Below are 14,373 nucleotides of genomic sequence, written 5' to 3'. Positions count from 1 at the left end.
GTGCAAACACCAGACAGGTTGACCAGCATAACACAACAAATGCACAAGGATTTGCCTAACACGAGCACACAAAGTGTAGAGTGCCACACAAGCCCACTAAAGGGTGCCATTTGTACCCAGAGGCACCCTCTGATAGCCTGAAAGCTTGAGTGAGCCTTCCTTTCACCGAGTGCCTCAAGCCACACAATGTAGTGCAATGCTAGCCCGGCGCCCCCGACACTCACCTGCTGAGTCTGTCTGTGTTGTTCGGCTGTTGGCACGGGACTCGATGAGGAGTGTTTTGCACGAGATGCTCTGCTGCTCTTCACTGAACGAGTGATGGGTTCTGCTCTGCCTCAGGGAGTCAAATAAAAGAGGCCCAGCCCAGTGGGGTGTGTTGTGTTTTTGTGTGGCACCCTCATCTCAGCTTACTAAGTGATTGACAGGATGATTGTCACTTTGACTGTGTCATTTAGAGTGGGACTCCTGTGGGGCCCTCATTCATCCCCTTGTGCATGTGTGAGGTTTCTACTTAATTAAAGGCTTATAGAGTGGACCCCTTGTGAGTGTCACAAAGGCGCTATACACTGGCACGTTGAGGTGGGAAGTTGAAATCTCTTTCCAGGTGCCACACAGCACCACATCCAGACTGCAAGGCGTGTCTGCTCCTAAGGCTAGGGAGTAGCTGGAGCAGTGGAGACGAACACAATGGGATATGTCACAGTCACTGTCACCACAAAAATGCATTGTGACAATGGGCTTGTTGCCCATCCCTGTCATTCATACACATGCAGCCAGAGTGTGCCTTCTTCATCAGCTCAGTGGTCATTGGGCAGGACATACCACTTAAAGTCACTGGGGACAAGTGTGGCTGAATGAATAGAGGGGTCAGCAGATGGCTCCTATCAGCTGTCTCTTTCTTGAAGGTCCGGCTGGCAACCTTGTGACTTTGCAGCCACCCTTATTAGTCAGTACCCAGCTGTGGTTCATCTCAGCAGTTAACTTGGCCAATACCCTCCACGATTCATACTCACCTTGGTTTACCGTCATGTTGTAGATGGTGTGTCCTGCCAGTGGTCCTCCCTAACATGTCTCTTTGTGTCCTCACTGAGGTTGTAAAGTGACTGCAGGCTTAAGGGGGGTTGGGGGGTGCTGACTGTTAGATCTTGTTGGCCAGTCTCTTCTCATGTCATTGTTCCACTTCTGTCCACTCACACTGAGCCTCTAGTCTTTCCCAGCCTGCTTCATCCACCATTGTGCCCTGTGTCACTCATCCACACTTCACGCTGTCTTACTGGTCCAGAGGTGCTCTTGGGCCTCCAATCTACAGATGAGCTTCAGTGATACAGGTAAAAGAGGCAAGGATTACAGGTGAGGGCAAGGAAAGGAGAGGGTAGTTTAATGAAGAGGATGGGAGATGAGGCTAGTTGAACAGGTGAGTGATGAAGAGGACAGGAGAAGGATGAAGTAGTACAGGTGGATGGACTTAAGGACAGGTAAGGACGGCAGGTAATACAAGTTAGTGATGAAGAGGACAGATGGGGGCAGCTAGCAAAGGTAAATAATGAGGCTGGTAGTACAGGTAAATTGTCTAAGTAATACAGGTGAGCGATGCAGATGGCAAGTTAGGGGCACAGGTACTGTACTTGAGGTAAATGATGTCAAGGAGGAAGGCAAGTAATATAGGTGAGTGGTGCCAAGGACGGGGATGGAGGCAGGTCATACAAGCAAATGACACATGGGGTAATGGAGGCACAAAGTCCAAGGGTAGTGGCACAGATGGTGAGGGAAGCAGGTAGTACAGGTGAGTGGTGAAACAGGACAGACGAGAAAGGCATTTAAGGACAGGTGAGTAATGCAGCAGGCTTGTAAAAGGGGACCAATAATACAGAAGACAGGTGAGAAAGTTAGATAAGGACAAGTGATTATACAGAAGGTGATGAAGACGAGTGGTACAGAGGAGTGATGTCGAGGAAAGGTAAAGGCGGGAAATAGTCCAGGTGAGTGGTGCCTATAGGACCTATGAGGTTGTAGGAAGTGATGTAAGTAATATAGAGAGGACAGAGGGGGCATTTAGTTCAAGTGGGCAAAGTGGAGTGTAGGAAGGGGGCAAATACTTCATGTGAGCGATTTAGAAGACAGGTGATGGAGGCAGGCAGTAGAGGCGAGTAGTGTAGACAACTGAAATGTAAGGCAGGTAAGGCGTGAAGAGGACCGGTAATGCAGGCAAGTAGTTTGCTAAAGAGTCTTAAGGAGAGGCACGTGAACAGATGAGTGGTGTAGAGGACACGTTAGGGGTCATGTTGTAGGTCATACAAGTGAGCAGTGAAGCGGGTAGGAAAAGGGGCATCAGCTGTACAGGGGCAGTTGTGTACAACACAGGTGATGCGTGCTGGTGGTACAGATGAGTGATGACGAGGACAGGTGAGCAGTGTAGAAAACTGGCAAGCAGTGCAGGTGATCAAAGTGAGCGATGTAGAGTGGGCAGATGATGGGGGCAAGAAGAACTGCTAATTGGTTTTAAGGACAGGTAAGGGGGCACATGACTTGAGTGACTTGGTGGCAGGTGATATAAAGACACAGAAAGCGCCTAATTTGAAGTACTTAGGTGAGCTGGCATAAAATCAGGTAAACAAAAATAAAAATAAAAATGAAAGCAGGAGAAGAAGAGGAGCTGTAATTGGTGAATAAAGAAACAGGAAAAGGCCAAACATGACAGAGACAGGGACCTGTGACAAATATCTAAACGAAGACTCAATGACTTGAAGGCTTTGGATCAAACAGAGTCATCTGATGATGAAATCGGAGCACTGCTGGGGTGGCTGCTCTCGATTACAAGTGGATGTCCTTTCATGAGGTGGCCACAGTCCACGTCATCGAGGAGCTGAGTGTTGGCTCTTCAAACTCAGCAGGCAGCCATGTCACCAATGGGCCGAACGCAAGGCGGGAACACTAGTGACCCGTGCCAACGTCTGCTCTATTGTCAGATGATGTTGGTGTACGGTGTCTATCTGTCTGTTTGTTTACCTACCTGCGTGTGCGGAGCGGCTGTCTGACGTCGGCCACCGGTCACTTTTTACGTGGGCTCTCACCTGCTATTGTGTTTGCAGATAGTAATTTTTTGAGAGCCACACCTCAAGCACATAGTTTCAGTTCACTAACATGTCATCATGAAAGAATGAAGAGTGGCAGGTGCCTCCGCCCGCCTCTGTGTTTGTTTGTGTGTATATTACAGAGATGGGACAGCCCTTGTGCCAGGGCTGCACGCCTGCTGTCTTCTTGACTTCCCCTGGTTACCTTTTCACCCTCCATGACTATTGGATCCCCGCACATTTAATGAGCCCAACAGAGGGCACCCCTTCTTGTAAAGGTGGCACAAGCATATGGTACCACATTTGGTCACCTTCTTGGTATGAAATGGCAGGGTGAAGAGGAAGATATCGAGAAGGCAGCCATAGGCACCATGCTTGGGGGAGGTCAGTAGGGCACCTAATTAGATGTCACAGGTGGATTGGACCTGATGGTCTATGAAGCCGAGTGGATGTGGCACCTGTCTTCTTCATATTGGACCACGACAGCTGTGGACACCCCCAATAATTAGTAGGCTGGTGGCTGAGGAACAAAGTGTGAGAAGAGAGCCAGAGAAGACTGAGGAAAACTTGAATTCAGAGACCAAAAAGCACTAGCCCTGAAAATGCTCCTGCCAAAGGTGGCCTTTAAATTTCATGGAAGGGTTACTTCTGGGGTCAACTATAAAGGCCAGCTCTCCTCTAGTGGCACCTTGTGCCCCTGCCACCCAAGCCCTCCTTGGCCTAAAGTGCCAACCCTCCAAAGCTGCCAGATCCCTTAAAATGGACAAGCTGGCTCTCCTGTCCCAGCCAGAGACCACATGTCACCATTTTTTGTGGCACCATGAATGATGGCAGGACTTACATGCCCTAGTGGCCCTGTCTTCCCTCACTGGCTACACCTGTGGCTCTCTGTCTCTATCAGAGGTCAGAGTTCCAAGTGTTCCATGTTCTGTTGGTGGCACCTTTGCCCTGGCAGTCCCCTACTAACTGGGCAGCTTCTTGTATTATTAACCCGTATTCCAAATTAAAAATGGTTCAACAAATGATTTTTCTCTCCAAAAGTCACCCTGGTGCCACCTGTGCTTTTGACCTTTCTGATCTGTGCCCACAGTTCACTGAAGGGTCGCTCGTATCTGGAGCATGAGATTGGCATCACTAAGCTGGGGCAGCTCACATGATGCCCTTTAGAGAGGTGGTGTGCTCTCTGTGTCGTACCTGGCCAGGCAGGGCAAGAGTGGCTCAGTATCAAAGTGAAGTGTCCAATCTTTTCTAGTGCCATGCTGGCCAGGTGGGTCCTATGTTTGGTTGTAGGATGAGCTCTCATGGTTCACTGGGGTGTCTTTTGGAGGAGAGAGGAGCTATGGAGTTTACCACAAGTCAAGTGGAACTAAAGAGTTAAAAGTAGACAAATGACAATGACAAGATGATTGAAAGGCCGCACATGTCATCAAAGAACAGAGAATCACCTGGAGGAGGACGTGGTGTCACGCAATGAGGTGATAGAAGAGTGACGCCTGTGACGCCCTCCATGGCAAAATTGTGCTTTGAGTCACCCCTCCCAAACCTGCTGGATGCCCACCGTGACTTCCCATCTCTCTCCTTTTAATCCCAAGCTTTGTCCCACCTCAGTCAGGAGTCCTGGCACATTCAAAATGGATGTGTGGCAAGAATGAATGGAGGAACCCTGGTGATCTATACATCAGGGAGAATTCAAGCATGGGTGTGCATTGGGAGGAACGTACACTTGCTGGACCTGCTTAGGGGCGGCTCAAGCCTGTTCTGGCAGCCCAACCCCAGAAGAGACGCCAGTGCACAACCAGGACATCCCTAGAAGTAAAACTAGAGACTCTTGAGAAAAGTGAACCTCACATGGGGAGAACACGCTGAACACACACACATGTCGACCAGAAGGGGACTCCAGGAGCAGAGCGCCACACCACCATGGCACCACTGTGGCAGTGCCATGCCAAGCCTATTAGCAGTCAGCCCTACATCAGTAATATAAGGAAATCAAGAGGGAGAAAACCAAGACGGGCGAGAGCAGGAGTCCAGCAACGCAATGGGCAATCAGCCACTAAGACATTGACAAATGAGTGGATCTGAGGTTGGACAGACAGTGGCAACCAGAAGACGAGATATCGATGTAACAAAGTCTTAGTCGTGTTCCAGGGGCTTGAAACCAAATCAACATGAACTTGAACGCTTGGGCATTAGATCAGCAGTGCAAGGACAGCACCCCCCACCCCCGACAGGTGCTATCCCAACAGCCCCTTCATGCATACACCCCTTGGCACAGTTTTGCAAGTCTCTGTACGCTCACATCAAGTGGTTCAGTTGGGCATGTGACCCTCAGCAGGTCTCTCCAGCAGGGGGCACTGGGCACATGCAGGGTGTTTAGGGTTGGGCACCTTGTGACCTGGAGGAGTTAGGACAGAGGAGAGAAATAAGAGGAAAGATGCCCCAGCACTACCTGCAAGCCTAAAAACACATGGACAAGAGGGCAAAAGCAGAAATGGCAGCAAGCTCAATGGCAGAGGGATCAGCACTGGGCACACTGCATCCAATTCAGGTGACCCATCCGGTGGCCAAGGGGCAGGCAAAGTTGATTGAAGAATCACAACCTGCATAGAAACCATAAACCAAAGGGTGGCAACCTTGAAGAAGATGACTCAAGATGGCAGTGATATGACATTACTGTCACAATGATGAAAATCAACAAATCATGAAGAAACAAAACAATGACATCTAAAATGGCTGCTGTGGTGGCATTATGACGGAAAAGAATGGGAATGATAGTACAATCAAAAAGTCAAAAATCAGTGAAAAGTGAAGCCTAAAGAGCACAGAAAAACTCAAAAATGGAAGTTCTCGATGATTGAAATGATCTGGAACTGTAAGAGCTACACAAAGAAGGAAGTGTGCCGCCATCTTCAATAGTGACACTATAATGACATCATGTGGTAGCAGTGGGACAACCACAGAATGGCAGTGTAAATAAATAAAGAAACGGGTACGGAGAGGGCCCAGTGTTATGCTAAACATACGTACTCACAACTGTGGTTTTCTCCAGTGGACCACGTGGTATCTGTTAGAATCTCAACTTGTCTCACTGGCCTCTAAACCTGGATGAAGAAGCACCATCACCAGCCTCACCTGGCAAAGACTGACCTTCTTGTTATCCCAGCTTGTCTGTCTTTTAGTACCCCATCTCGGCTCCTTATCTCTGATGCCTGTTCAAATCCATGCAATGCATGTGTCACCAAACTGCTGCAGATGATTCAAAATGCGGTGGCACACCTGCAGTTTAACAAGCCAAAATGGGCACAGGTCACTCCTCCTTTCAGATGGTTACACTGGCTCCCTTTAGCAGCTCAGATTAGCTTCAACTCCTTGATGCTTCCCAGGAGAGTCGTCAGTGGGTCCGCTCCTGCGAGGTCCTCAGCTTCCTTCTCGACTACTCAGATACGCTGATGAACAGCATCTGGTGATGCCACCTCTATGTGGCACCAGATCTCAGTCCAGACTCTCTTCTTGTGCAGCTCCTGACTGGTGGAATGAGCTGCCCACCTCCATTTGAACTGCTGACGCCGTCCATGTGTTTAGGAAGCATTTGAAGACCCCTGGTTTGGTTAATTTCTGTCTATTAAGTTTTTGTAATCTGAGAATTGTAACTCGCTGGAGTTTTGTTCTGAGCTCTTCACTTGTGGTCATGAGTTTTGTCACCTTGTTCTGTCACACTTGTTCACAAACTGTCTCTTTGATTATGGTGGCCTCTTTTGAAAGTCACTTTGGACACGAGCTTCTGCTAAGTGAAGAAATAAAGTGTCAATGTTATAAACGTATTTGAAAATGAACAAAAAGACCCCAAAGGATTACAATACAATACAATGTAGAGAAAAGCCAAGCACAATGACACCTTTTATTGGCTAACTGAAAAGATTACAATATGCAAGCTTTCGAGGCAACTCAGGCCCCTTCTTCAGGTGAGATGTTACACAGAAACTGGAGTTCCCTGTGTTTATATACACACTCTAGGACAAGAAACAACATTGGTAAATCTTTAAATGAGAAATTTTAAATGTAAAAAATTAATAGATTCATTCAGGCTAGGGTTAATTTAACAAGAGAGAGAAGAACAATGTATGGTCAAGATCTCTGGATAAGATGACTGTCCAATAAAGTCTTTTGAAGTTTGTAATGAGTTTTTCAGCACAATGTGGGTCTGTAGTCGGGTTGTCTGTCATTCTGAGAGATGTAAACAATCCTCAAACCTGGCATTAAAACTCTTGTCTTTATTCAAGCCATGTTCTAAAGTATTACATTTTAGCATGAGTTTAACTTCCCATTCTTTTCTCTCTTGCTGTGTTTTGAAGTTGCCCATAAGCCCTGTGACTTTAAAGTTCCTCTCACAGTGCCCATGGCTGTTGAAGTGGGCCGCTACAGGAACATCTGTGTTGCCATATTTAATGTGTCACCTGTGTAAATTCATTCTCTGGTGGAGTGTTTGTCCAGTTTCTCCCACATAGAGTGCAGTGTCAGGACATTTCATACAGAGAATTAGGTAGACTACATTAGATGATCTGCAGGAAAATGATCCCTTGATGTGATGTTCAAGTCAGCAGTGTGGTATAACTATACGGTCTGTATCATAAATGTGGGCACATGTTTTGCATCTTCTTTGTAGAAATGGAGATGTGCCATTTTCTGTTGGTTCACTTAGGGAGCTTCGGACAATTAGTTGCTGAAGGTTTGGTGGTTGTCTGTATGCCAAGGGGAGGTTCAGGAAATACACTTTTCAGTGTTTGGTCCTTGTTTAGTATTGGCTGAAGTTCTTTTATAATTTTTCGAAGTGTTTCAAGATGTGGGTTGTAGGTGACAACAAGGGGGATGCGGTTCTTGGTGTCTTTGTTTTTATATTCCAGAAGGTGGTCTCTGGGTATGGCAGTAGCTCTTCTTATTTGAGTGTCTGTTGTTTTGGGGGTGTAACCTTGTCTGATGAAATCTCATCTGAGCTCCTGCAGTTGTTGATCCCGGTCTGTCGGGTCTGAGCAAATACGATTGTACTGTATTGCTTGGCAATGGTAATGTAGTCTACCTAATTCTCTGCATGAAATGTCCTGACACCGCACTCTACGTGAGAGAAACTGGACAAACACTCCGCCAGAGAATGAATTTCCACAGGTGACACATTAAACATGGCAACACAGATGTTCCTGTAGCGGCCCACTTCAACAGCCATGGGTACTGTGAGAAGGACTTTAAAGTCACAGGGCTTATGGGCAACTTCAAAACACAGCAAGAGAGAAAAGAATTGGAAGTTAAGCTCATGCTAAAATTTAATACATTACAACATGGCTTGAATAGAGACAAGAGTTTTAATGCCAGGTATGAGGATTGCTTACATCTCTCAGAATGACAGACAACCCGACTACAGACCCACATTGTACTGAAAAACTCATTACAAACTTCAAAAGACTTTGGTGGACAGCTCTCCTATCCAGAGATCTTGACCATACATTGTTCTAGAGTGTGTATATAAACACAGGGAACTCCAGTCTCTGTATTACATCTCGCCTGAAGAAGGGGCCTGAGTTGCCTTGAAAGCTTGCATATTGTAATCTTTTTAGTTAGCCAATAAAAGGGGTCATTGGCTTTTCTCTACATTCATAATGGCTAACACGGTACAACACCCTAATGCTACAAATACAAATACAATACAATACAATTAATTTTTGTATAGCCCACAATCACACGAGATGTGCCGCAATGGACTTTAACAGGCCCTGCCTCTTGACAGCCCCCCAGCCTTGATTCTCTAAGAAGACGAGGAGAAACTCCTAAAAAAGACCCTTGTAGGGAAAAAATGGAAGAAACCTCGGGAAAGGCAGTTCAGAGAGAGACCCCTTTCCAGGTAGGTTGGGCGTGCAGTGGGTGTCAAAAGAAGGGGGTCAATACAATACAATTACAGGAGCAAACTCTACCCACTCAGGCAGCCCCAAAATCACATGATGTGCAAACAGTAGGGCACTGAAAAACAACGGGATTCATGCAAGGCCCCTCTTGTGCCAGGATGGCACCTCGAGGAGAGGCTTAGAGGGCAGGTGGCACCAGATTGGAGTGCTGTGCTGGATGCTCGAGCCTCACTCTCCTCCCTCGTTTGTCACCGACGTTAGAAGAGGCCTGGCGGTCAGCCTTGAGACTGAATGTCAGTCTATAAGAGTCAGGGCTCGCCTTGCTTCCAATCCCACGGGGGCCTGCATGGTGTGGAGTGGAGATCATCATGGTGAGCCGTGCCTCCTGCCTCATCACTTGGTGGTCTTCTTCTCCTTTTCCTGCCTTCAGCAAGTCCTGCTGGAAAGCTGCTACGTTTAGATAAAGTCCTAGAGCTGCTCAGACGTATTTGGGACTGTAGAGAATGAAAAGAGCAAAGGCGCGGCTCAGAGTCGCGAGGAACCTGGCGGGAGTGGCTCGCAAAATATTCCTCGACAACGCCGCAAGGCAAAGGAATTCAACCGAGTCAGTCTGGTCGTCACCGACAAAATAACCGAGAGATTTGTCACAATGGCGATCCACCCATCACTCTGACGGTGATCCCCAGCACTTAGGCAGAAACTGAAAAACAAAAAACATGAAGACGCCATAAACAAGACGACCGTAACCATGAATAGCATCGCTCAGAAGGGCAGCAAATCAAAAGCCTTTAAAGAAGGAAAACGCTGCTGACATTTCAAAACACTTGAAAATGACCAGACGTGGCACTAGAGAGGCTTTGAATGGGGACAAGAGATGTCCATCTTAGGAGGTGACAAAACTCCAGTCAGCAGATGGATGCCGACTGGCACTTTAGAGGCCATTCTCAGTCAGGACACAGGGGCACGCCACTAGGCTTTGGTCAGAGCTTCGTTTCTCCACAGACAGAAAGGTGGAATGAGAGACCAAACGCCGACCTGCCGCTCCTCTCTTGATGACATTTTAGGCCCTTTAGGGCAGCAGCGTTGTGCTAAGTGGACTCTCTGTGTGCCACCTGTTGGTCTGGCACACACTCTCTCTCACTGATGCTCCTTTGCTGCATTTCCAGAAGGTGGATATGACAACCATGAGCATGATGTTAGGTTTACTCGTGTGACAGACAGAAGGGTGGATGAGAAGTGTGCCTACAAAGTCTTAATGGGTGGTTGTGTTGGCACTCTGCCCAGCCCTCTGCCAATCTGCCAATGGACATCTCAGACTGCATGTCACCTTCAGGTGTCTCCACGCCATGCCCAGGCTTGTCTGTACCTGCACGTGTACAACTCAAGTGTTGTGACATGGGCTGCCACCTTTAACCTCCTGCTCGGGCACCTCCTGTCAGAGGTGAGCCAGCCGGGCCGCTTCAAGGATATCCAATGAGTTGCACTTTTGAGCCTTTCAGCTAAGCTCTTAGCTGGTTGGCTGAAGCCCCCTTGCATCGGACCTTGAGGATGCTTGTGCTTTGCCCCCTGGTCATGGATATCTTCTCCTGATGCTTCTGAACCCAATTGATGATCTCAAAGGTGGGGCACCACATGGGCCATTGGTGACACGCAGTGGTGACCCTCAGCACGTTGCCATGGCAAATGAAGGGAGGACAGGCTTTGTGTCATTTGTCTTGTCAAATGTCAGCTCCGATCCTCTTCATGGCCGTCTGACTTCTCCTGTCATTTCTGTGTCTGCAGTGCCCCTTGCAGGTGACGTCTCTGACTTCCTGACATCTTTTGTGTTTCCTTTGATTAGGCTGTCATGCCTACTTGGCATCATTGTCATGTTCTTCAAGGGGCTCAGCCTCCCATGCTGGATGTCTGTAGGTGGCGCTGTTGCCATACCTTCACAGCGTTCTGATGCTGCGGTTCATCCCAGTAATGTGCCTTGGATGCTTTGTCTGCTGTGCCACTTTCAATAATCTGCCAACTGTCACAACACCTGGGTCACTCTGCTTGAAGTGAGATGCCAGCGGAGACATATCTTTATATGATGGAGAGCTTTATATAAAAAATGTTCCAGGTTCAGACTGTAAAAGTGAGGCCTCTCTACACCCAACAGCTTTAGTGCCAATGTGGGCTGCTGGCACCTCTCTGAGTAGGGTGGCCAACTCTGTATAAACCCCTGATGGCTGCAGAGAGAGTTGGTCAGTGGTACTCTGCTGGCATGTTTACTGGCAGGTGCAGACCGTCAAGTGCTACACCCTTCAATCCGGGGACATGCACAAAGGGGGGCTGCAGAGGCTCAAGCCCCTGCCCCTTTGCCCCCTCACTAGCCCAAGTGTTCTTTTCTTCCATTCTGACCCAGCCGATCACTTCAAGCACGAGTGCCCACCTGCTTGTGTGGCACAAACCAGTTAAAGCAGCGATAAGCAGCACTTGGTGTGCAAAGGGGCACAAGGCAGGATGGTGGGATTTTACTTGAATTAAGTGTAAGTTCAGTTAAATTATAATCGAAGAAATCTTAGAATTAGTGTGCGTTATTATCTGCACTGTCACAATATCTTTAATGGACGGGGAAAGCTGAAAACATCTGAAGATGAAGTCAACGACAATGTCCTCCTTGTGGGGCCAAATAAACAAGATGTGCTGACTTGTCCCCGTGTTGGGGGACCTCTATTGTGAAGAGGCGACCGGTGACAATTCAGCAGCGCCTGTTGAATCATCAGTGCCCGTCGAAGCCCACAATGGAGCCCGAGGCGGAATGCGTGTCCCTGGGATTACCAAACGGCGCCCCTCGGCGTCCATAATGCAGAAATGGCGGGGCAGGTTCGGAAAGAGCGCCCCCTAACTGTCATTAACGGCGCCTCCCTGTGTCCAGAGCGGGGGAACTGGGAGTTGGGGGCCAGGGTGGGAATATGCGTTTAACTTTCACATACAGCGACCCTCGCCGATGTCGCCTAAAGGATTGACCGGTTCATCATGGCACTAGTCACCCGCGCACAGTCACCTTTGAGGATGTCACTTCTGATGGCATCAGTTGCTGTGCCCGCCATGTGGACCTGTCAAAAAATCAACTGCGACTGCTCAAGTCCGCGCGACAGTTGCCGGGGGTCTGTAGCTGCCCCTCATCAAATTCAGGTGCAGGGTTTGTTTGTTCATTGTTATAGTGGTCTAAGAAGAAGAAATGAAGCATCTTGAAAGAATGAGCGTAACAGCCCTGCTAATTAACACTAAATGACAGAAGAGCTCGGGGTGACAAAGTCACTTCATAGGCGATATGAAGTGACAAGGCTGTGCCAGCCCACCCAAGTGACGATTCGAGATGGGGTGCATTTCTGGAGCGTCACCTGCCTTTGTTGGACCTCTTTGAAGGACTTAACGTGCCGTTGTTAGCTTTAGTTTTCGTTTCTTTGTATTCGCCCATTTCTTCCATTGCAAGTAAACAGAACTGAAACCCAAAAGGTGACGACACCAAGAAAGCAAAAGAGCCAAAGGTATTGTTATTCCTGTCATTATCGTTGTTATTCGTATGCTCGTTCTCACTGGCAGCAGTAATAATGTGATGTTGTCTGAGATCCTAACACATCGAGCACGGCCGTGGTGTTCCTCAGTTTCTTGCTGACAATCTGCGCGGCGTCAGACGGTCGCTTCTAAATATCGGAGCCCGCTCTTTTAACTTCTTAAATGTATTCCGCTTGAAAAATACGTCCTACGGCCACTAGAGGGGCCGAGGGTCTTCTCTAATAAGCTGACCCAATCGGTAATCGTTTTCTGCCAGGTTTGTAAATATTACAGTGACCCCGCAGTCGCCTCCACATTTCCATTGAAATTAAAAACGCAGCAAAAAAAGTGAGCATCAAATTGTGTGTAGGACTGAAATGTAACAAACCCTCTCTCGTATCGCGCCCCTTCTCCCCCTTCAAGCTGCTGCCCACCCAGTCCGTCAGGCTGTTTGCCAGGCTGAGGAGTCTTTAGCTTCATATGAGACCTTGGGGGTCACCGCCAGGGTCTTTCAGGGGTGTTCAGGTGGCTGGCTACCTCATGAGTGCTGGCATATAGCGCCCTACGCGCCGGTTCTTACGGGACAACAGAATGTGAGATGAGTGCCCGAGGCCGGCTGCTTTGGTGAGCCAAGGACTCCACCTGCTGGACCGCTTTGGTAGGCTGCGGCCCTGAGTTGACACGTCACTAAAGTCCCTCACTAAAGTCACATCTCATTCCTGTTTGGGTGCCGTTTAAGGAAAAAACAAAGCAATTCAGAAGACAAGAGCTTCAAAAACACAAGGAAAAGAATGAGCAGCAAAACCTGAGGACTGATGAAGCAGAAGGTCCGAATGAAACCCACAGCCACGGCAGCCCTCCACGGGCCTCATTTATAAAACTTTGTGAAGATACGTGCAGGCCAAAAAAACAATGGGATCTGCTCATTCCTACACCATCTCCCCTTTATGAAGCACAGCCCTTTGTAAACGTCTGTGAACGCCCCTCGAACACACCCACCCACCCCAAGACAGCCAAATATGGAGCATGCTAATCAGCCTCATACATATGCAGACACGATGGTGCAGAACATCACTGGCTGGTGGAGCAGCTCCCACCGGAGGCATTCAAGAGGCCGTGGCTGCGCTCCACAACTGAGAGCACACAAGATCACCCATGGCATTAGAGCGCCTCACTGCTGTGTGTCCTGGAGGTGTCTGAGCAGGTAGCCCCCTGGCACATGAAATGATGTGATTGCCATGACAATGACAGATGAAATGCCAGAGGAAACATGGAGGCTTCAGCCAGTCAGTCACCTTACCCACAAGCCAGCTGTCACATCTCTCAAGGCTGCTCTGCCTCAAATAAATGAATTGCGGGCTGACTGAGACCACCAGGTCAAGATGTTGGTCAGCCACATCTCAGATGACTGGTGCACTAATGAAGTGTTCACAGGAGCCACTTTGTTTCTGCTTGTCGCTCTTATTGCAGTGGGAGGGCATTCGATTGCTCCAGTTACCTTAGGAGGAGCAGACATGGCCGCCAGTTGGCTGTTATGATGTGTCGTGTGTCATGAATGTGCACCAGACCAGACGAAGACCGGATGTAGCGCCTCGCTGGTCAGTTGATGGCTTCCAGCACTGCAGACTTGACAGGGAAAAGTGTGGCTGACATATGCCCAATGTGCCACCAGCTCCCTGGGAAGTGACAACAGGGGGCCAATGTAAACTGTGGAGGACACCATCCTGCCAGCCTGCCAGCCACCTGCCCAGAAAGAAGAAGCTGCACAGGCCTCTCTGCACTTTACTAGCTGTGGAATGGATGAATGTCAATGCCAAGATGTGGCACAGGGCACCTCTAAATCTGACCAATCTGGAAAGTGGGTTCACGTTCAAGAGCTCTGC

Source organism: Erpetoichthys calabaricus, chromosome 17 (assembly GCF_900747795.2).
Source record: "Erpetoichthys calabaricus chromosome 17, fErpCal1.3, whole genome shotgun sequence".
In the NCBI taxonomy this organism is placed as follows: Eukaryota; Metazoa; Chordata; class Cladistia; order Polypteriformes; family Polypteridae; genus Erpetoichthys; species Erpetoichthys calabaricus.
Note: the sequence above shows the minus strand (reverse complement) of the source record.